The 20,863-nt window shown below is 36.5% G+C and overlaps 1 protein-coding gene across 1 annotated transcript in view; it reads right to left on the bottom strand.

Moving 5' to 3' along the window:
- The window catches only part of LOC142334590 (uncharacterized), a 113,229-nt gene extending 92,454 nt beyond the window's left edge, over positions 1-20,775 (bottom strand). The window contains exon 1 of the mRNA XM_075382738.1: positions 20,735-20,775. The gene's annotated coding sequence lies outside the window, so the exon portion shown is untranslated. The remainder of the gene's footprint in view (positions 1-20,734) is intronic.
- Between the last annotated feature and the right edge of the window lie 88 nt (positions 20,776-20,863).

Genomic DNA, 20,863 nt, shown 5'->3' with positions numbered 1-20,863 from the left:
GAGAAAACTTGAGAGTTTCCACTGTGGTTGTCTTCGGAGAATTCTACGTGTGTCATATCTGGAGAAAGCAACGAACGAAGAAATTATGTCAAGATCACGAATGCCCCAACTATCCACGATGATCATGCTCAAACGGATAAAATGGTACGGACACATCCAGAGAATGGAACCAGGAAGATTAGCCCGCAGTGCTTTCGATTGGGACCCGCCCGATCAATACGTCCATGCTAGACGCGCTCCTGGGGGGCAACGGAAAACGTGGATGAGTCAAATCGAAGGAGACTGTGTACGAAACAAAGTATCGTTCACCAGATTGCAGGAGAAAGCAGCAACCGGGTCAAAGAATGCCTTCAACAATTTCGTCGTACAGCACTTCACAGAATAACCAAACAAATAACTCTTCTTGTTTTGTTTGTATCTGTTGCCAACCGTGCCTTTATTTCATATTTGGAATTAAAGTGTTGAAACAGTAGTAGTAGTAGTAGTAGTAGTAGTAGTAGTAGTAGTAGTAGTAGTAGTAGTAGTAGTAGTAGTAGTAGTAGTAGTAGTAGTAGTAGTAGTAGTAGTAGTAGTAGTAGTAGTAGTAGTAGTAGTAGTAGTAGTAGTAGTAGTAGTAGTAGTAGTAGTAGTAGTAGTAGTAGTAGTAGTAGTAGTAGTAGTAGTAGTAGTAGTAGTAGTAGTAGTAGTAGTAGTAGTAGTAGTAGTAGTGGGGGACAAAATCCAACCTCACCTCCACGTGGTGTCCCCTGGGGGTAGGTCGTGTGCTGCGGCTCTCCGCTCACATGGTCGAGCTAACGAGGCACTGGTCTTCTAGTTTGTGGCGCAACTAGTCGTATCTCAGCCTTCAAACACCAAAGCAATGAGTACATTCAACCATGGCCCCGAGTCCCGGGTAAGGGGTGCTAAGAATCTCTCGAGGAACCATCTCAGAATTGCAACTTTAAACGTCAGAACACTGACCCAAGCCGGATCTTTAGAGGCTTTGAAAATGGATCTGGCGCAATACAAGTTGGATATTCTGGGAGTGCAGGAGACGAGATTGCAGGAGAAATTATACAAAAATTTCAAAAGACTCTCAAATTACTGAAAAAAAAATCTATTTCTATGAAAAACGTTCGTTAATAACTTTTTGAAAAAGAAACATTAGAAAATGTATGCCTGCTCATTTTAAAGCCCTTGCAATGTACTTTTTGAATCTTTGTAGAAGAAACTCCCAATAAGCTCATTTTAATACAAAAATTTCAAAAGACTGTCAAGTTACTGAAAAAAAAATCGAACTCGATGGAAAACGTTTTTTAATAACTTTTTGAAAGAGACGATTTATAAGGTGTATTAGAGCACATTTTAATGCTGTGATAATTCACATTTTGAATTGTTTGAGAAATGACAGCCAATATTTTCATTTTCATACAAAAATTTCAAAAAACAGTCAAATTACTGAAAAAGAATCAGTATCCATGAAAAACGTTTGCTAATAACTTTATAACTTTTTGAAAAAGACAAGTTAGAAAGTGTATGATAACTCATTTTAGAGCCGATGCAATATACTTTTTGAGTTTTTGTGAAAGAAACCCCCAATCAGCTCATTTTTATACAAAAATTTCAAAAAACAGTCAAATTACTGAAAAAAAAATCAGTCTCTATGAAAAACGTTCGTTAATAACTTTTTCAAATAGAAATTTTAGAAAATAAATGTTAGCTCATTTAAAGCCTCGACAATTTAAGTTTTGAATCTTTGTAGAAGAAACTCCCAATCAGCTCATTTTCATACAAAAATTTCAAAAGACTCTCAAGTTAATGGAAAAAAAATCGAACTCGATGGAAAACGTTTTTTAATAACTTTTTGAAAGAGACAAGTTCTAAAGTGTATTACAGCTCATTTTAATGCTGTGATAATGCACATTCTGAATTGTTTGAGAAATGACAGCCAATATTTTCATTTTTATACAAAAATTTCAAAAAACAGTCAAATTACTGAAAAAGAATCAGTATCCATGAAAAACTTTCGCTAATAACTTTTCGAAAAAGACAAGTTAGAATGTGTATGATAGCTCATTTTAGAGCTTTAAAAATTTTTTTTTTGAATTTTTGTAGAAGAAACTGCCAATGAGCTCATTTTTATACAAAAATTTCAAAAGACTCTCAAATTACTGAAAAAAAATCAATTTCTATGAAAAACGTTCGTTAATAACTTTTTGAAAAAGAAACATTAGAAAATGTATGCCTGCTCATTTTAAAGCCGTGGCAAGGTACTTTTTGAATCTTTGTAGAAGAAACTCCCAATATGCTCATTTTTATACAAAAATTTCAAAAGACTCTCAAATTACTGAAAAAAAAATCTATTTCTATGAAAAACGTTCGTTAATAACTTTTTGAAAAAGAAACATTAGAAAATGTATGCCTGCTCATTTTAAAGCCCTTGCAATGTACTTTTTGAATCTTTGTAGAAGAAACTCCCAATATGCTCATTTTTATACAAAAATTTCAAAAGACTGTCAAAAAACTGAAAAAAAAATCGAACTCGATGGAAAACGTTTGTTAATAACTCTTTGAAAAAGACGAGTTAGAAGGTGAATGATAGCTCATTTTAAAGCCGTGACAATGTACTTTGTGATTTTGTGTAGACATAAATGCAAATATGCTCATTTGGGTACGAAATATTCAAAGAACTTACGATTCTGGGGCCAAATTTGGTCATTTTCGTCGAACTTCGACTAATTTCTCCCAATTAGAAGCACAAAACATGCAAGTTTTGGTGTCATAACAAACTAGAATTTACGCTTCCAACGACAATATAATTTGTTTTTTAAATTAAAGCGAAACAAGAGAATACGAAAGCAATATAGAGGCCGAAATCAGGGTCGATTTTTGCGAAATTTTCAAATTTTCAAATTTGTTTAGTTTAACAACTCTTTTGTCACATATCGATTTTCCAAGTATGTTATATCATTTTTTTGCTCATTTAATACTCTTTACGATTATATAAGGATCTAAAATTTTCGCTGAAGTTTCAAGGCCCAATTTCTCGATTTCCCAAGTTTCACTCAAAATGAGTCAAATTCAGCCAGAATGGCAGAATTCGAGTTTTGATTTATTCATTTTTTTCACGTTTTCTACCCTGGATCAACGCCCCAGTTCATGCTGATTCCAAAACATATTCATTTTTTAAATTTGGTTTAGTAGTTTTCGAGATATAAGCCTTTTTCGGACGCATACCAGCCTCCCCAGCCGCAACCACCCCCCCCCCCCCCTCCTCGTTCTTTCCATCTCCCCTTCAAGTGCAAATCTTTTTTTAAATACGTATTTTCATTGTTGTACTATACTACAGCTATAGAGCTTCTCGAATATATTCTTTTTATCAGTTTGATAATTTTACTTCATAGTTATAGCGGCTAACCCAGATGACAAAGTGAAACTTTCGAATGCCAACGCCTGCTGTCACCTGACATGCTCATTCGTGTGCTGTCCCGTCAGGTGACAGCAGAGAAAGGCCAATTGACTGCCTCCCAATTCCGCGAGGTAAGCATGTAGAAATTTGAACGTGTAATGAAATAGAAATTTCCGAATGCTCTCACAGCGACCGGCAAAGGAAGTAGAATGAGAAAACTAGATTGAATGATATGCGTAGATATAGATTGAATGATATGCGTACGAATAGGTTGTACGAATGTGCGTTGTAAGGACGGGTTGTACGGAGCCTTGTATGGAGGAATTGTACGGAGGGAACGGGTCGTCCCGAGCCCGTCGCGACCCATAGGTACTATAGGTACTACCCATAAATGTTATGTCGTTGGAAAGCTCTCGTGAAGGCGAATTTGATGGGCTATACTATATGGCAGGACCCAAGAAGGGCGTACTATTTTATCTGTACTATTATACTATTAGTTGGTTGCTGGCGTTTTGTTAGAGTTGATATTTTTAAATACAATTTCAGATTAGATGATTGCCTTTTCGTTGTTGAAGGCATAGCAAAAGTTTATGGATGGAACCAACTCAAATTACCCGAAGATCCTGTTACCCGAAGATTACCCGAAAATTACCCGAAGCAATGTAATTTGGCAAATGCATCACTGACATTGCTAAAGTTAGGGACAAACTTGGATAGTGTTTTAAAGAACAGAAGAGACAAACTTAATATTCAAGCCTATTTCAAATAATCGGGTCTTTTCCATTATAGCCCCACCAGCTTAATGGGCATGTAACCTATAGGAGATTATCCTCGATGAATTAATTTCGACAGGGCTCTATGCCCCCTACATATAACCTTGGATCTTTTCCGTTTGTGCCCCCCCAGTACGTTATGCGCCCCCAGTTACAGAGGACGTGCCATTACATAGTAAATCATCATAGTGAAAATATGGCACGTGCGTCTGGGGGTTGCAAATAATATGCGCCCACTAAGCTGGGGGGGCACAAACGGAAAAGATCCATAACCTATAATGGGGTGGCTATAATGGGAAAGACCCAAATAATCTTGGTTAAATACATTGAGAATTTCTGTCTTCTACATGATTGTCATATTATACTCATCATGCCCTATTTTTCGACCTACATTCATCGATGCCGGATGGTGTACACGGCCCTTTATTGATAGTTTGAATTGATAGAAAGAAGAACTAATAGAAAAAAAGAAAAAGAAAGAAAAAACGAAGGAGAATTGTCATATTATATAAGCTCTCGCCGCCCCCCCCCGCGGCATCACGGCTGGGTACTTCTAATTGTTCCGACCCCTCTTGAGGGGGGAGGAACTATATAATCAAATGGGTTTTTTTGTTCAGTCATTTTTGGCCGATCGATATTTTAATCGTAGAGAAACATGAGTGGTATCGTTAAAAAGCTGGTGCAACGTAGAATCAAACTCGGTGTGGAGTATCCTATGTGTTCCTAGAGTCTAAAACAAAGAGAAATTTTGCTATAGCTTGTCTAGGAAAAAAGTAATGTTTTCATACGGAAATTTGCGTTTATTTCGAATAACTTGAGATTATTGAGATTATTTTTCAGATGTCAAGTGTTGTGGTTTTGGGTGACTCCCATCTTGATAGAATTAGTCGTGTCTTTGAGTTCCCAAATAACTTTACTATTGTTGCAAGAGGTGGGGCTCACTTGAATTTGTGGCTGGAAAATAAAGCAATCATCAGATGTCACGATGTGTGTATGACTGTCTTGGGTGGCAATAATTTGACGGCGAACCCACGAGACGCCCTGGGATATAAAGAGGAAATAAAAAATGTGCTGGGGCAATTGGTCCAACTGCGAAATTTCTGCAAATTCCACAATGTAAAGCTTATAATTTGCCAGGTATTGAATCGCCGAGTTTCTATGGATTCAGCGTTCGATGTCATAAAGACGTTCAACAACCGATTGGGCGAAAACAAGTTAAAGCCGCACTATAGGAAGCTCGAAATGTCGGAAGAGTTTATTGATGATGGAGTTCACATGACAAACATGATGTACAAGAAGTTGGGGAAGAAACTAGTTGAAATTGCGGAGACTGCACCAGTGGCGCGGCCAGATTTGGCCGATGTGACTTTGCAAAATTTTCATTAACGGAATGCTTTTGTTAAAAAATCAACTTTTGATGCTTTTCAAAATGACCGTTTTGACTTGATACCTGATTTTTATGACTTGCTACCTTTAGTAATTGGTTTACTTCATTCCAAAGTTTTTGAATTCATTGGTCAGATGACTTTTTAAACCTTTTCGTTAGAGCTTCGAATTTTTTTAGGCAGCCAGAGATTTGTACAAAGGAAAACTGATAGTAAAATATAGTGGAAACTGATAGAAGATATAGTGGAAAGCCTGATTCAGCATAGTAGGTGCTGACCCACTCGAAAGGTGAGGGGTCGCATTCTGGATTACCACTCGACAGTTGAGGGTATCCTTTTATATGACTGTTCCCTGTTCTAATTTTAAATTATAATTCAGATAGAATTGATCATTTGGGCTATTCGATAGTTGAAAGCCTGATGCGGTATAGTAGATGCTGACCCACTTGAAAGTTGAGGGGTCTCATTTTGGATTACCACTCGACAGTTGAGGGTATCCTTTTATATGACTGTTCCCTGTTATAAATTTAAAACATTATTTAGATAAAATTTATCATTTGGGCTATTCGATAGTGAAAGCCTGATGCAGTATAGTAGGAGCTGACCCACTCGAAAGTTGAGGGGTCTCATTCTGGATTACCACTCGACAGTTGGGGGTGTCCTTCTATATGACTGTTCCCTGTTATAATTTTAAAACATAATTTAGATATAATTTATCATTTGGGCTATTCGATAGTGGAAAGCCTGATGCAGTATAGTAGGTGCTGACCCACTAGAAAGTTGAGCGGTCTCATTCTGGATTACCATTCGACAGTTGGGGGTATCCTTCTATATGACTGTTCCCTGTTCTAATTTTAAATCATAATTTTTATAGAATTTATCATTTGGGCTATTCGATAGTTGAAAGCCTGATGCTGTATATTAGGTGATGACCCACTCGAAAGTTGAGGGGTCTCATTCTGGTTTACCACTCGACAGTTGAGGGTATCCTTTTATATGACTGTTCCCTGTTCTAATTTTAAATTATAATTCAGATAGAATTTGTCATTTGGGCTATTCGATAGTTGAAAGCCTGATGCAGCATAGTAGGTGCTGACCCACTCGAAAGGTGAGGGGTCGCATTCTGGATTACCACTCGACAGTTGAGGGTATCCTTTTATATGACTGTTCCCTGTTCTAGTTTTAAATTATAATTCAGATAGAATTTATCATTTGGGCTATTCGATAGTTGAAAGCCTGATGCAGTATAGTAGGTGATGACCCACTCGAAAGTTGAGGGGTCTCATTCTGGATTACCACTCGACAGTTGAAGGTATCATTTTATATGACTGTTCCCTGTAATAATTTTAAATTATAATTCAGATAGAATTTATCATTTGGGCTATTCGATAGTTGAAAGCCTGATGCAGCATAGTAGGTGCTGACCCACTCGAAAGGTGACGGGTCGCATTCTGGATTACCACTCGACAGTTGAGGGTATCCTTTTATATGACTGTTCCCTGTTGTAGTTTTAAATTATAATTCAGCTAGAATTTATCATTTGGGCTATTCCATAGTTGAAAACCTGATGCAGTGTAGTAGGTGCTGACCCACTCGAAAGTTGAGGGGTCTCATTCTGGTTTACCACTCGACAGTTGAGGGTATCCTTTTATATGACTGCTCCCCTGTTCTAATTTTTAATTATAATTTAGATAAATTTATCATTTGGGCTATTTGATAGTTGAAAGCCTGATGCAGTATAGTAAGTGATGACCCACTCGAAAGTTGAGGGGTCTCATTCTGGATTACCACTCGACAGTTGAAGGTATCCTTCTATATGACTGTTCCCTGTTCTAATTTTAAATAATTTAATAGAATTTATCATTTGGGCTATTCGATAGTTGAAAGCCTGATGCAGCATAGTAGGTGCTGACCCACTCGAAAGGTGAGGGGTCGCATTCTGGATTACCACTCGACAGTTGAGGGTATCCTTTTATATGACTGTTCCCTGTTCTAGTTTTAAATTATAATTCAGATAGAATTTATCATTTGGGCTATTCGATAGTTGAAAGCCTGATGCAGTATAGTAGGTGATGACCCACTCGAAAGTTGAGGAGTCTCATTCTGGATTACCACTCGACAGTTGAAGGTATCATTTTATATGACTGTTCCCTGTTCTAATTTTAAATTATAATTCAGATAGAATTTATCATTTGGGCTATTCGATAGTTGAAAGCCTGATGCAGCATAGTAGGTGCTTACCCACTCGAAAGGTGACGGGTCGCATTCTGGATTGCCACTCGACAGTTGAGGGTATCCTTTTATATGACTGTTCCCTGTTGTAGTTTTAAATTATAATTCAGATAGCATTTATCATTAGGGCTAATCCATAGTTGAAAACCTGATGCAGTGTAGTAGGTGCCGACCCACTCGAAAGTTGAGGGGTCTCATTCTGGTTTACCACTCGACAGTTGAGGGTATCCTTTTATATGACTGCTCCCCTGTTCTAATTTTTAATTATAATTTAGATAAATTTATCATTTGGGCTATTTGATAGTTGAAAACCTGATGCAGTATAGTAAGTGATGACCCACTCGGAAGTTGAGGGGTCTCATTCTGGATTACCACTCGACAGTTGAAGGTATCCTTCTATATGACTGTTCCCTGTTCTAATTTTAAATAATTTAATAGAATTTATCATTTGGGCTATTCGATAGTTGAAAGCCTGATATAGTATAGTAGGTGCTGATCCACTCGAAAGTTGAGGGGTCTCATTCTGGATTACCACTCGACAGTTGAGGGTATCTTTTATCTGGCAAGTTTACGTTCTCGTTTTAAAAATTTAATTGAAACTTGCTATCGATTGGGCTATTCGATAGTTTAAAGCCGGATGAAATTTATCAAGTTTTGACCCGACCGAAGACAATGGGTCTCGTTTTGGATTACCAACTGACTGTTGAAGGAGTTTTTTTTACTAAAATTGGGAAGCATTGAAGTGTTAAAGTCAATTTCGATCTGATTTCTGAGCGAAATCTTATCCGATTGTCTTGCAATTTTTTTACTGCTTCTCAAATAATTTATTTTAGCTAAATTCTTTATTTTGAGCTTTTCAAAATACTTAATTCATTTAAGTTTCATCATTTGCGTTGTTCCTTTCTTGAAAGCATACTGAGGTTAATAAGGTTGTGACCCACTGGATAAGTAATGGTTCTCATTGTGTATTACCACTCAACAGTTGAGGGTATCCTTTCATATAGATGTCCCCTGTTCAAATTTTAAAACATAATTCAGATTAAATTTATCATTTTGGCTATTCGATAGTTGAAAGCGTGATGCAGCATAGTAGGCGCTGACCAACTCAAAAGGTGAGGGGTCGCATTCTGGATTACCACTCGACAGTTGAGGGTATCCTTTTATATGACTGTTCCCTGTTCTAATTTTTAATTATAATTCAGATAGAATTTATCATTTTGGCTATTCGATAGTTGAAAGCCTGATTCAGTATAGTAGGTGCTGACCCACTTGAAAGTTGAGGGGTCTCCTTCTGGATTACCACTCGACAGTTGAGGGTATCCTTTTATATGACTGCTCCCTGTTCTTATTTTGAATTATAATTTAGATAAATTTATCATTTGGGCTATTCGATAGTTGAAAGCCTGATGCAGTATAGTAGGTGCTGACCCACTCGAAAGTGAGGGGTCTCTTTCTGGAATACCACTCGACAGTTGACGGTATCCTTCTATTTGACTATTCCTTGGTCTAATTTTAAATTTTAATTCTGATAGAATTTATCATTTGGGCTATGATATAGCTTTCCTAAGAAAAAAATTAGATTGTCATACGGAAATTTGCAAATTTCGCGATTACTGAATTTTGAAAGTAGGTCTTTTTTATCGGGTCAAAGAGTTGTTCAAATCAAACCAAACTTGGTTTGGAGTATCCCCATGGTAGGTAGATTCTGAGACAAAAAAAAATTTTGGTATAGCTTTCCTAGGAAATTAGTTGCGGTTTTCAGTGGGTATATTTCCTGCTGCGTCCTAAGACAGATCAATTGAATTTCTTATTAATGATGGAAAACCATTAATGTACTTTACTTTAGATTTTTGAAATGGGAAGCAATAAATTCCAATGGCTCATTATGTCCGTAGAAAAGGACGATATTTGCATTATTGACGCTGAATCAGATATGTGGGGTGAAAGAACATTAGCAGAGAAGTTGCTTAAAACGGAAGGAAAACAAGTAGTGCTTTTCAAAGATCAAAAATTAAGGACTTATTTAGTTGTGAAACAAGGTGTGGGTAACATGAACAAATTGTTAGAAGATTTAAAACAAGAATATGGTCTCAGCTGCTCATCTGAAACACAGCTCGCTGTGGCGTCCAATTTAGCGACAGAAGTAGCACAAAAGTGTAAACCGATGGATGGAGGAGACAGAAATAAAGAGTCTAGACAAAGGGATGCAGCAAAAACCGTTCCCTCAGAGAGCATTCGTGTTGTTCAGGTTAATGAGTTAACGTTAAATAAAAAGTCAAGTTTGTAAGGTAGTTTAAATAGTAGTTGCGGAGTTGCATTTGCCAAGACTTAACTGTCGAAAGGAAAAAGCAACATGAAAGTTTCAAAAATTTAGTTTGGTTTAGTGCTGTGAGAAACATCAGTTTGCTGCGGAAATTATGCTGGAAGACGAGAAAAGAGTCCATGAGATCATTAAGGTTTTGGAACAGACTACCAGCCAGGCCGCTGAGGAGCTTGCGTGCTTCAAGAGAAAGTTAAATTCTGTTGTAAGCTTTTCAGTTCGTCTTTCCTTTCCTATGTCTATGCTCTGCGTCTTGTTTTTTTAAAAGAAATTGTTCTGAAATATTTCAACTGAGCTTTATTCACAAGGGCGGCATTGGTCTTCTTTTTTTGTGGTCTTTTTTCTGTGCGTGATTTTTCATCCAATTTTTTTGTCTCAGTTGAAAGGTGTGGTTGGCGATCTTGAGTACGCAGAAAGAGATCTGACCGACAGTACCGAAACACGTAGCTTAGATTCTAGTGATGAAGGCGATGAAGAAAATCAAGAAGAGTCCCTTGAAGCTGCAGCTGTTTATAAACAAGTTGAGGCAAAGCCACCGGTTCAATTTGGACTGAATAATAAAAATCTGGGTCTAATCTATTCTGGTCATCAGCCATGGGCTTTTGGTTTGGCTCTCCGCAAATGGATTTTTGGTGTTAATGGCCTGGCATATGAGATGATCTTGCCGATGAAACAGCAAGGTCTCAAGCGAACATGTGTCTCAAAAAGGTGTCTTTTTAACTTCTAAAAAACATGATTTTGTGCATCAGTTGATTTAAAAAGCTGCAGTGTTGTTCATGTTGTTAACATGTCAGATATGGGAGAAAAGTGTAAGGTTTTAACCTACAATGTGAGCATGTTGACTTCTCTTATTGTGTATTGGTTAGAGCTTAAAAAAATTTTGTTTTAGAAGTCGTAATTCAGAAGTATCCCCTCACACCTCGACTGGCTTATGAGAAGGCAAAACTAGGTGCTAACCAAGCTGGGCGGGAAAGAAAACCGTTTTTACGACTGTCTCAGTCCGCTGAAGGGCCTCCTAACTCAAATGAAGAGCAAAATTCTACTGAAATACCAGTTTCACAGAACGATGGGATTTCAAATAATATCAATTAGCCATGAATACTCTAGATGGAGAAATTGATTTTGATAATGTGTAGTGATATTTCTTCTGGGCCGCAGTCTGAAAGTTGAGTTTGACTTAAAGCTATAGTTACAAAAGTTTTATAAAACTTCATACTTATGTATTTAGACATGAAGTCATGATTGGAAGTTTAAACTGTAGTGCAAGAGTACTGTTGATGTATCATAAGCTTGGCAGTTTGTTCTTTAGACTCGTAGCTGCTAATTCTTGTTGCGTTGTTCTCTGAATTCTCTATGGAATGTTGATATATGAGAGAAGTTTTTGAAAACCTGAAATGAGTCAATTGTTGTTTGAAAGTATAACTCAAAATAACTTTTTTAACCATGAGTCTTCCAACCAGGACATTTTAAAATTTTCCTGTTTCTTTTGTTATCAAAATATTGCAGGAAAAGTGCGACAATGAGCAAGCTGATCAAACTTAATTTTTTAAAATGACTATTTGGTTGGGTGAAACTGTTGCGTAGAGTAAGACTTAGGCAATTAGAAAGTTTTTTTCTAAGTGGCCGTTGCACAATTGCTCTTGAGAATTTTTTATCTGATATTTTTTGTCTGCGTTATTTGCGTTTCACAATTTGTTTTTGAAAAGTCGTAATTCAGAAGTATCCCCTCACACCTCGACTGGCTTATGAGAAGGCAAAACTAGCTGCTAACCAAGCTGGGCGGGAAAAAAAACCGTTTTTACGACTGTCTCAGTCCGCTGAAGGGCCTCCTAACTCAAATGAAGAGCAAAATTCTACTGAAATACCAGTTTCACAGAACGATGGGATTTCAAATAATATCAATTAGCCATGAATACTCTAGATGGAGAAATTGATTTTGATAATGTGTAGTGATATTTCTTCTGGGCCGCAGTCTGAAAGTTGAGTTTGACTTAAAGCTATAGTTACAAAAGTTTTATAAAACTTCATACTTATGTATTTAGACATGAAGTCATGATTGGAAGTTTAAACTGTAGTGCAAGAGTACTGTTGATGTATCATAAGCTTGGCAGTTTGTTCTTTAGACTCGTAGCTGCTAATTCTTGTTGCGTTGTTCTCTGAATTCTCTATGGAATGTTGATATATGAGAGAAGTTTTTGAAAACCTGAAATGAGTCAATTGTTGTTTGAAAGTATAACTCAAAATAACTTTTTTAACCATGAGTCTTCCAACCAGGACATTTTAAAATTTTCCTGTTTCTTTTGTTATCAAAATATTGCAGGAAAAGTGCGACAATGAGCAAGCTGATCAAACTTAATTTTTTAAAATGACTATTTGGTTGGGTGAAACTGTTGCGTAGAGTAAGACTTAGGCAATTAGAAAGTTTTTTTCTAAGTGGCCGTTGCACAATTGCTCTTGAGAATTTTTTATCTGATATTTTTTGTCTGCGTTATTTGCGTTTCTCAATTTGTTTTTGAAACTCATGATATTTTTTTTCATTTTACCTAATTTTGAACTTCAGAAATGGATTATTGTGAAATGTTAGCGCAAACTGAAGGCCACGTGTCTGTTAAATTTCTTGAAAGCAACGACAGAAAACCTCATTATTTAACCAATTTGTTATCTGAAGAAGAATTTTTTGAGCTGCGGAATAAAGACAGAAAGTTGAGGAAACTCTTTGAAGATATGAGACAGATCTATTCAGAGGCGTATCGTGCGGGCTTTAAAATTGAACCTGATAGTTTTGGCGGCTTCCGTCTTATGAACAAGACCGGTGAAAAAATTCGAACCGGTGAAATCAGTTGTGCTGTCGGATTGCTTGGAAATCAGCCTAAGGGTCGTATTCTGGACGTTTGGTCACTGATGGAAGGGGATAAGTTGCTTGTTGGTGTAGCTCGATGGGCCAATCATTCATGTCGTGCAAACTGCGACTATTACATGGCTGGTGGATTTAATGGACGTGTTTGCGTTCGGCTGTGCGCCTTGAGGGAAATTGAAGTAGGAGAAGAGCTTGTGACATTCTGTAACGGTGACTTCTTTGGAAGGGGCAATAAAGATTGTTTGTGCGGAAATGTGGAAGATCACGACAAGGATTCACTTTCTGGGAATGATATTTCCGAAACAGTAGTGACGACCAAACGGCGGAAACGATTAAAGCCCGCTATCAAACTTATTCGATCAAAAAAGCAATCAGATCTATTGGGCGATATGCTAAGATTTTACGATGAACTTCCTAGTGATAGTTCCACTTCAAAGCATAGTTATCTTGATCAAGCAAATTCATCTGTTTCTGATGCAGCTATGCTAGAAGAATGTGTGGTTCCCTATAGATTACAAACCGATACTGATGTTCCTGAGGCGGATATATGGCAAGATAGCGAACTCAAAAATGCAACTGCTGTTTGTGAAAGCGCTGATTTCGAAATAAGTGAAACCTCCTCCGATAGTGAAAGATCGGGAAAAGCAATTGAACTTTGTCCTGATCAGCAAACAAGATTTCAAGAAGTGACGCCTGTCAACCTCGCTGCATCCCTAATTTCAATTGTTTCGAAACACAATGGTTCAGATGCTCTGCTCAACGATCTTCTTAAGCGAGATCAGAAGTTATTTTCTAACCAGTCAATAGCCCCTTGGACGATTAAAACGCGATTTCAAATGCTCTGTCTCCGTTATCAGCACACAAAGCAAACACTCGAAAATGGTGAGCTCATTCTCCTCAATTTTCGCTCCTTGCTTCTTGACATTGTCAAAACGTCGTTAGAAGACATGCTGATCTACGCAGAAAATAAATGTTCCGATGAAGATCTTGTTATGCCGACTCTAAAGATCTCAAACCGCAGAATCAAACTAAGATTGATTTTGAAAACAGATGGAGCCGTTAAGTGCAAATCTCCGCCGCTGTCTGCCTGGCTGGTCTTTTTTGCTTTTGCGGATCTTCCTCCTAAAAAGCGTCAAGCTTTCAGAAATATTGTTTTGGTTTCCCTATTTGTCGGCACAGGGTATCCTGATTTTGATGCTATTTTGAAGCATGTTAAGAGAGAGTGTGCAGTTGTCGAGACCATTTCCTTCAAAAACGAAAACATACCGGTAAGCTTTGAACCGATTTTGTTTGTTGCTGACTTATTGGCTAAATCTAAAGTTCTCAAGATGAAACAATTCAACGGATACTATGGGTGTACTTTGTGTACTCTGCGAGGTGAGCACTTTGGTGGAATCCATCACTATTCTCACAGTGAAACGTTTGTTATGCGGTCCCCAGAGTCACATTTAGTGACAATAACAGAGCTGGAAAATGGCAGCACTGAAATGATACGAGCAAAGCATGGGAGAAAAGCTGATTGCGAGAAAAGGACCCAAGGCGTTAAAGGAAGAAGTGAAATTCTATCCGTCATAGCCAATCAGCCGTTGACGTCACCAGTAGACCCCAAGCACCAACTATTTCTGGGAGTAGGAAAAGATGTCCTGATTTTTTTTTACGACAGGATGAGGCCTGAGCATAAGAGTGAACTGAATGATTGCTTGAGCAATATTGTCCTACCGATTGAACTCAAGAACACCGTTCGAAGTCTGGAGGCGCTGAATAATTTCAAAGCCAAAGAGATCAAAACAGAACTTCTTTATTTGTCACCTATTCTCGTGGTCCCTTATCTTATTGGGGAAGAAAGGAATAGCAATAAAGATGATCTGCATATGCTTGTTTATGCTCTCCATCTTCTATTTGAAAGTAAACAAAATACTGTGTTTGCAGACAAATTGCTTAATGAGTTTTGCATCAGCATGCAAGAGAAGACAAATAAAATGGATTCTATTAACTTTCACCTCCTCAGACATCTAGGCTGGCAAGTGAAAAACATTGGGCCCCTTTTTGTTTGGTCAGCTGCAATGTTTGAGTCAGCTAATCGTCTCCTCCTTGCGCCGCTCAGAGGGAGTGTAAATCATTGCGAGTTACTTGTTCATCGATATATTAGGACAAAATTGGTCCAAAAAATGGAACTTCAGGAGGACAGCCTGAGTGGCTTGCTGGAGGATTTTGGAGCAGCAAAGATTTTCGACGAGTGTTTTGGCCTAATTGAGACTGGTTCCCTAATTGAGTTCAGGAACAAGAACCCTGAGTTTAAATTATCCTGCAGACATCAGGGTACCTTTTATCTAACTTCCGAAGCCTATGGAAGAGGGAATGCTGCCGACCGCTTTGTTGCAAAAATGGATGATAAAGTTGTAGGAGAAGTTCTGTTCTTTTTTGAGCATTTTGAGAAAATGGTTGTCATTCGGTTGTTTAGAATTTTGAAAAGCCTCAAGTTAGTGAACTCTGATAGTCATAGTTGTGTGCCATATGCGTTTTTAGTGGAAAAAACTGAAAAAACACTTGAATTCCCTTTGAGAGCTGTATCACACAAACTGTTTAGTTCGAATTATAAAAATAATTTTTATCTCATAACCATAATGAAGCATTTTGAGCATAACTGAGATTTCACTTGTTCTCACCGCTCTTTATAGAATGTCTTAGTATGTGCCTGTGATTTTATTGTGATACCAAAATTAGCGTGTCTTTCTTCTATTTCTTTGTTAAAGTTAAAAGCGTTTTTCCTTGTATCATTAAAGGATGTTCTGAAATTTAATTTTTTATCTGCTTGTTGACCATGAAAAAACATGGGTCGTCTGTAGCTCCATGATAAACTTTTGTTGCAAGTTTGGCTAATCGCTAAATGCGTCTTATGTTAAGAGATCCTTGTGATTTGAAAAGCGTTTCAGAAAACTGTAATGGAGCAGACACAAATTGTTTCCACTGAAACTGGAATTGGTATCAGAAGGGCTTCGGGTTCTCGTGCATCTCCTGCGCCAGCAAGCTTGAGTATTGAACAGCTGCAAAAAGAGCTGGAAAGTGTCAAAAAAAAATTGAGGCGCTCTCAGAAAGAGTCCGTGAGCTAGAGAAGGCTTCAGTAGAATTCGTTGATCTTACTGGTGACTCCAGCTCAAGTTTCGCCTCAACGGTGTCAGTTGGCTCAGATGCCGAGTCCCCAATGTTCCAAATGGCATTTGAAAAAGTTTGAGCTGGCTATTTGTGGTGTTAGATTAGTTGCCTCTAAAACTAGTTTGTGAAGTGTTTCTCTAGGCGTATGATAAATTACGACTAATTTGACTGGAAAGATTTTTATTTGCAGCCTTTTTTTTAAATTAAATTTCTTGAACTTCAAAGATTTTTTTAAAAACAATATTCATTAAAAACAGTATTTATTGGAGCTGTCTGTAAATTATAATAATATTTCTCCTTTTGGTGTAGCAAAAAAGTTGGGTTTTCATACGGAAATTTGCGAATAACGAATTTTAATGTTATTTTGATTGGGTCAAGAAGTTGTCCAAATTTAACAAATTTTGGTATAGAGTATCACCAGTGTAATGGGAGTGTAAAGTTATCTAGAGTGTAAAACAACCAATTTTTGCTATAGCTTCCCAAGGAAAAAAGTTAGCTTTTCATACGGAAATTTGCAATTATCTCGAATAAGTTTGATAATAGAGTTTTGAAGATAGGTCTCTTTTATCGGGTCAAGGAGTTGTCCAAATCAAACCAAACTCGGAATGGAGTATCACCAGTGCAGTTAGAGTGTAAAGCGAAAAAATTTTTGGTTTTGCTTTTATAGGAAAAAAGTTTGGTTGTCATGCGGAAATTTGCGAATTTCGCGATTAGCGAATTTTAAAAATAGGTATTCTTTATCGGGTCAAGGAGTTGTTCAAATCAAACCAAGCTCGGTATGGAGTATCACCAGGTCAGTTAGAGTCTGAAACAAAAAGATTTTTTGCTATAGCTTGCCTAGGAAAAAAGTTAGTTTTTCATACGGAAATTTGCTATTATTTCAAATGAGTAATTTCAAAAGTAAGTCTTTTGATTGGGTAATAGAGTTGACCAAAGTGAACTAAAATTGGTATGGGCTATCCCCTTTGTATATAGAGTCTACAACAAAAAGATTTGTTGCTATAGCTTGCCTAGGAAAAAAGTTAGTTTTTCGTACATTAATTTCCGATTAATTCAAATAATTAATTTTAAATAATTTTTAAAAATAGGTCTTTTTTTGATTAGGTCATAGATTTGTCTAAACTGAACCACATTGATATCCCAGACTACCAGTACTATTTAAGTTGTAATACAAAAAGAATGGTCCGCCTACCTTTCCTAGAAAAGAAAGTTCATTTTTGAATCGGAAATATCGACTTATTCGCTTATTCTATTTTCAAAAATATAAAAATTTCAGCGAGTCGAGGAGCTGTTCAAAGTGAACCAACCTTGGTATGGAGTATCCCAAGGGTATATAGAATCTAAGAGAAAACGAATTTCTGGTATAGCTTGTCTAGGAAAAAAGTTAGTTTTTCATTCGGAAATTTGCTATTCTTTCAAATAAGTAATTTCAAAAATAGGTCTTTTTCATCGGGTCAAGGAATTGTTCAAAGTGAACCAAATTGATATCCCAGACTACCAGTACTATTTAAGTTGTACTGCAAAAAGAATAGTCCGCCTAACTTTCCTAGAAAAAAAGTTCATTGTTCAATCGGAAATATCAACTTATTCGCTTATTCTATTTTCAAAAATATAAAAATTTCATCGGGTCAAGGAGTTGTTCAAATCAAACCAGACTGGGTATGGAGTATACCATGGATACCTAGAGTATAAAATAAAAAGAATTTTTGCTATAGCTTGTCAAAGTAAAAAGTTAGTTTTTCGTACGTAAATTTCCGATCAATTCGAATAATTAATTTAAAATAATTTTTGAAAATAAGTCTTTTTCATCGGGTCAAGGAAATGTCTAAATTGAACCAAACTTGACATGGAGTATTCCAAGGGTATATGGAATCCATGATAAAAAGAATTTCTGGTATTGCTTTTCTAGGAAAAAAGTTATTTTGACATACGGAAATTTGCTATTATTTCAAATAAGTAATTCTAAAAATAGGTCTTTTTTATCGGATCAAGGAGTTGTTTAAAGTGAACCAAATTGATATCCCAGACTACCAGTAATATTTAAATTGTAATGCAAAAAGAATGGTCCGCTTAACTTTCTTAGAAAAAAGTTCGTATTTCAATCGGAAATATCGGCTTTTTCGCTTATTATATTTTAAGAAATAGTGAACTTTTATCGAATCTTAAGAGTTGTTGAAAGTGAACCAAATTGATATCCCAGACTACCAATAATATTTAAGTTGTAATGCAAAAAGAATGGTACGCCTAACTTTGATAGAAAAAAATTTCGTATTTCAATCGGAAATATCGGCTTTTTCGCTTATTATATTTTAAAAAATAGTGAAATTTTATCGGATCTTAGAGTTGTTGAAAGTGAAACAAATTAATATCCCAGACTACCAGTAATATTTAGGTTGTAATGCAAAAAGAATGGTCGCCTAACTTTTGCTATTATTAAAATAATAGCAAAAGTTAGGCTATTATTTCAAATAAATAACTCTTGCTATTATTTCAAATAAATAATTTTAAAAATAGGTCTATTTGATTGGGTCATAGAGTTGTTCAAATTGAATCAAACTTGGTATGGGATATTCCCTTTGTATATAGAGTCTACAACAAAAAGAGTTTTTGCTATAGCTTGCCTAGAAAAAAAGTTGGTTTCTCATACGGAAACTTGATATTATTTCAAATATATAATTTTAAAAATAGGTCCATTTGATTGGGTCATAGAGTTGTTCAAATTGAACCAAACTTGGTATGGGATATTCCCTGTGTATATAGAGTCTACAGCAAAAAGAATTTCTGCTATATCTTGCCTGGGAAAGAAGTTAGTTTTTCATACGGAATTTTGCTATTATTTCAAATAAGTAATTTTAAAAATAGGTCTTTTTGATTGGGTCATAGAGTTGTTCAAATTGAACCAAACTTGGTATGGGAAATTCCCTGTGTATATAGAGTCTACAGCAAAAATAATTTTTGCTATATCTTGCCTGGGAAAAAAGTTGGTTTCTCATACGAAAATTTTCTATCATTTCAAATAAGCAATTTTAAAAATAGGTCTTTTTGATTGGGTCATAGAGTTCTTCAAATTGAACCAAACTTGGTATGGGATATTTTCTGTGTACATAAAGTCTACAACAAAAAAAGTTTTTGCTATAGCTTGCCTAGAAAAAAAGTTGGTTTCTCATACGGAAATTTGCTATTATTTCAAATAAGTAATTTTAAAAATAGGTCTTTTTGATTGGGTCATAGAGTTGTTCAAATTGAACCAAACTTGGTATGGGATATTCCCTGTGTATATAGAGTCTACAACAAAAAAAGTTTTTGCTATAGCTTGCCTAGAAAAAAAGTTGGTTTCTCATACGGAAATTTGCTATTATTTCAAATAAGTAATTTTAAAAATAGGTATTTTTGATTGGGTCATAGAGTTGTTCAAATTGAGCCAAACTTGGTATGGGATATTCCCTGTGTATATAGATTCTACAACAAAAAGAGTTTTTGCTCTAGCTTGCCTAGAAAAAAAGTTGGTTTCTCATACGGAAATTTGCTATTATTTCAAATAAGTAATTTTAAAAATAGGTCTTTTTGATTGGGTCATAAAGTTGTTCAAATTGAACCAAACTTGGTATGGGATATTCCCTGTGTATATAGAGTCTACAACAAAAAGAGTTTTTGCTATAGCTTGCCTAGAAAAAAAGTTGGTTTCTCATACTTGAATATTTCGAATATTTAATTTCAAAAATAGGTGCACCACCCCCCCCTGCCCCGTTGAGACGCCGGTTAGTCGGTTTCCCCCCCGCTCGGATTTTGTGCACCTCATGTTGGGGACGTAGTTGTGTTGCGACGTAGTTGAGACAATTTTCCGACAGTACTTTTCTGCTTTAAAAAGATGTTTAAAAAGTGTATGGTGCAGACTTTAGCGCGCCTATGATAAAGTTTCTAGCTCGTCTATGTCGCAGAAGTGGTGCGTCTATGGGACAGTTTTTGGCTCGTCTATGTTGCAGAGTTGGTGCGTCTATGCTGCTGACTTTGGCTCGACAGTAAGTACCTGGTGCGTTAATGATGCTCGACCTAAATTATCTGGTGCGTTAATGATGCTCGTCCTAAAATACCTGGTGCGTTAATGTTGCGCGACCTTAAGTGCGTGCTCGTTTATGGTGCTCGTCAAACAAGAATCCTCGACCGTGTATTTTTTGAACGCACCGTACCCCCTGTGTGCGTTCAAAAATGGTCTGCATCATAAACGAGGACAAACGAAAACCTCGTCCTGGGTAATTAATGCATCCCGATCATTATTTAGTCATGTATCAAGAAAGTAAACTTTAGAAGGTTAGCCCAAATTTTTCAAACTCTTGGAAATAATTGTTTTTTTCAATTACGGTCTCCGTGATAGGCTATATAACTTACAAATCAATGATGAAGTGGTTATATTAGATCTAAGAATGAAAATCAGTCCAAGGAAGCAGAGCATTATAAAGAACTGTACAAGTCAAGACATTGCAGTGCCGTCTAGACTACAAAACGAGCTGACATACCGACTATTCAAAAAAAGTCATAATGTACAATGAGTGCTGGACAAAGTTTTGCAAATAGAATTAACAAAAAAGGAGTCTTTTACGCCAATTTTGTATCTGTAGTTTAGTTTACCTTGTTGAAGAAAGCCTTATCAGTGCAGATCACAATTTAACAATAGTAGGTGAAGAGAGGGAAGGTGCATTTTTGCATAATTGATGTTAAGAAGAGGCAGCATTGCTATTCAACATGCATTTCTATTGT

Source organism: Convolutriloba macropyga, chromosome 2, assembly GCF_964194025.1.
Source record: "Convolutriloba macropyga chromosome 2, txConMacr16.3, whole genome shotgun sequence".
Taxonomy (NCBI): Eukaryota; Metazoa; Xenacoelomorpha; order Acoela; family Convolutidae; genus Convolutriloba; species Convolutriloba macropyga.
This window is presented reverse-complemented; position numbering and strand designations above follow the sequence as displayed.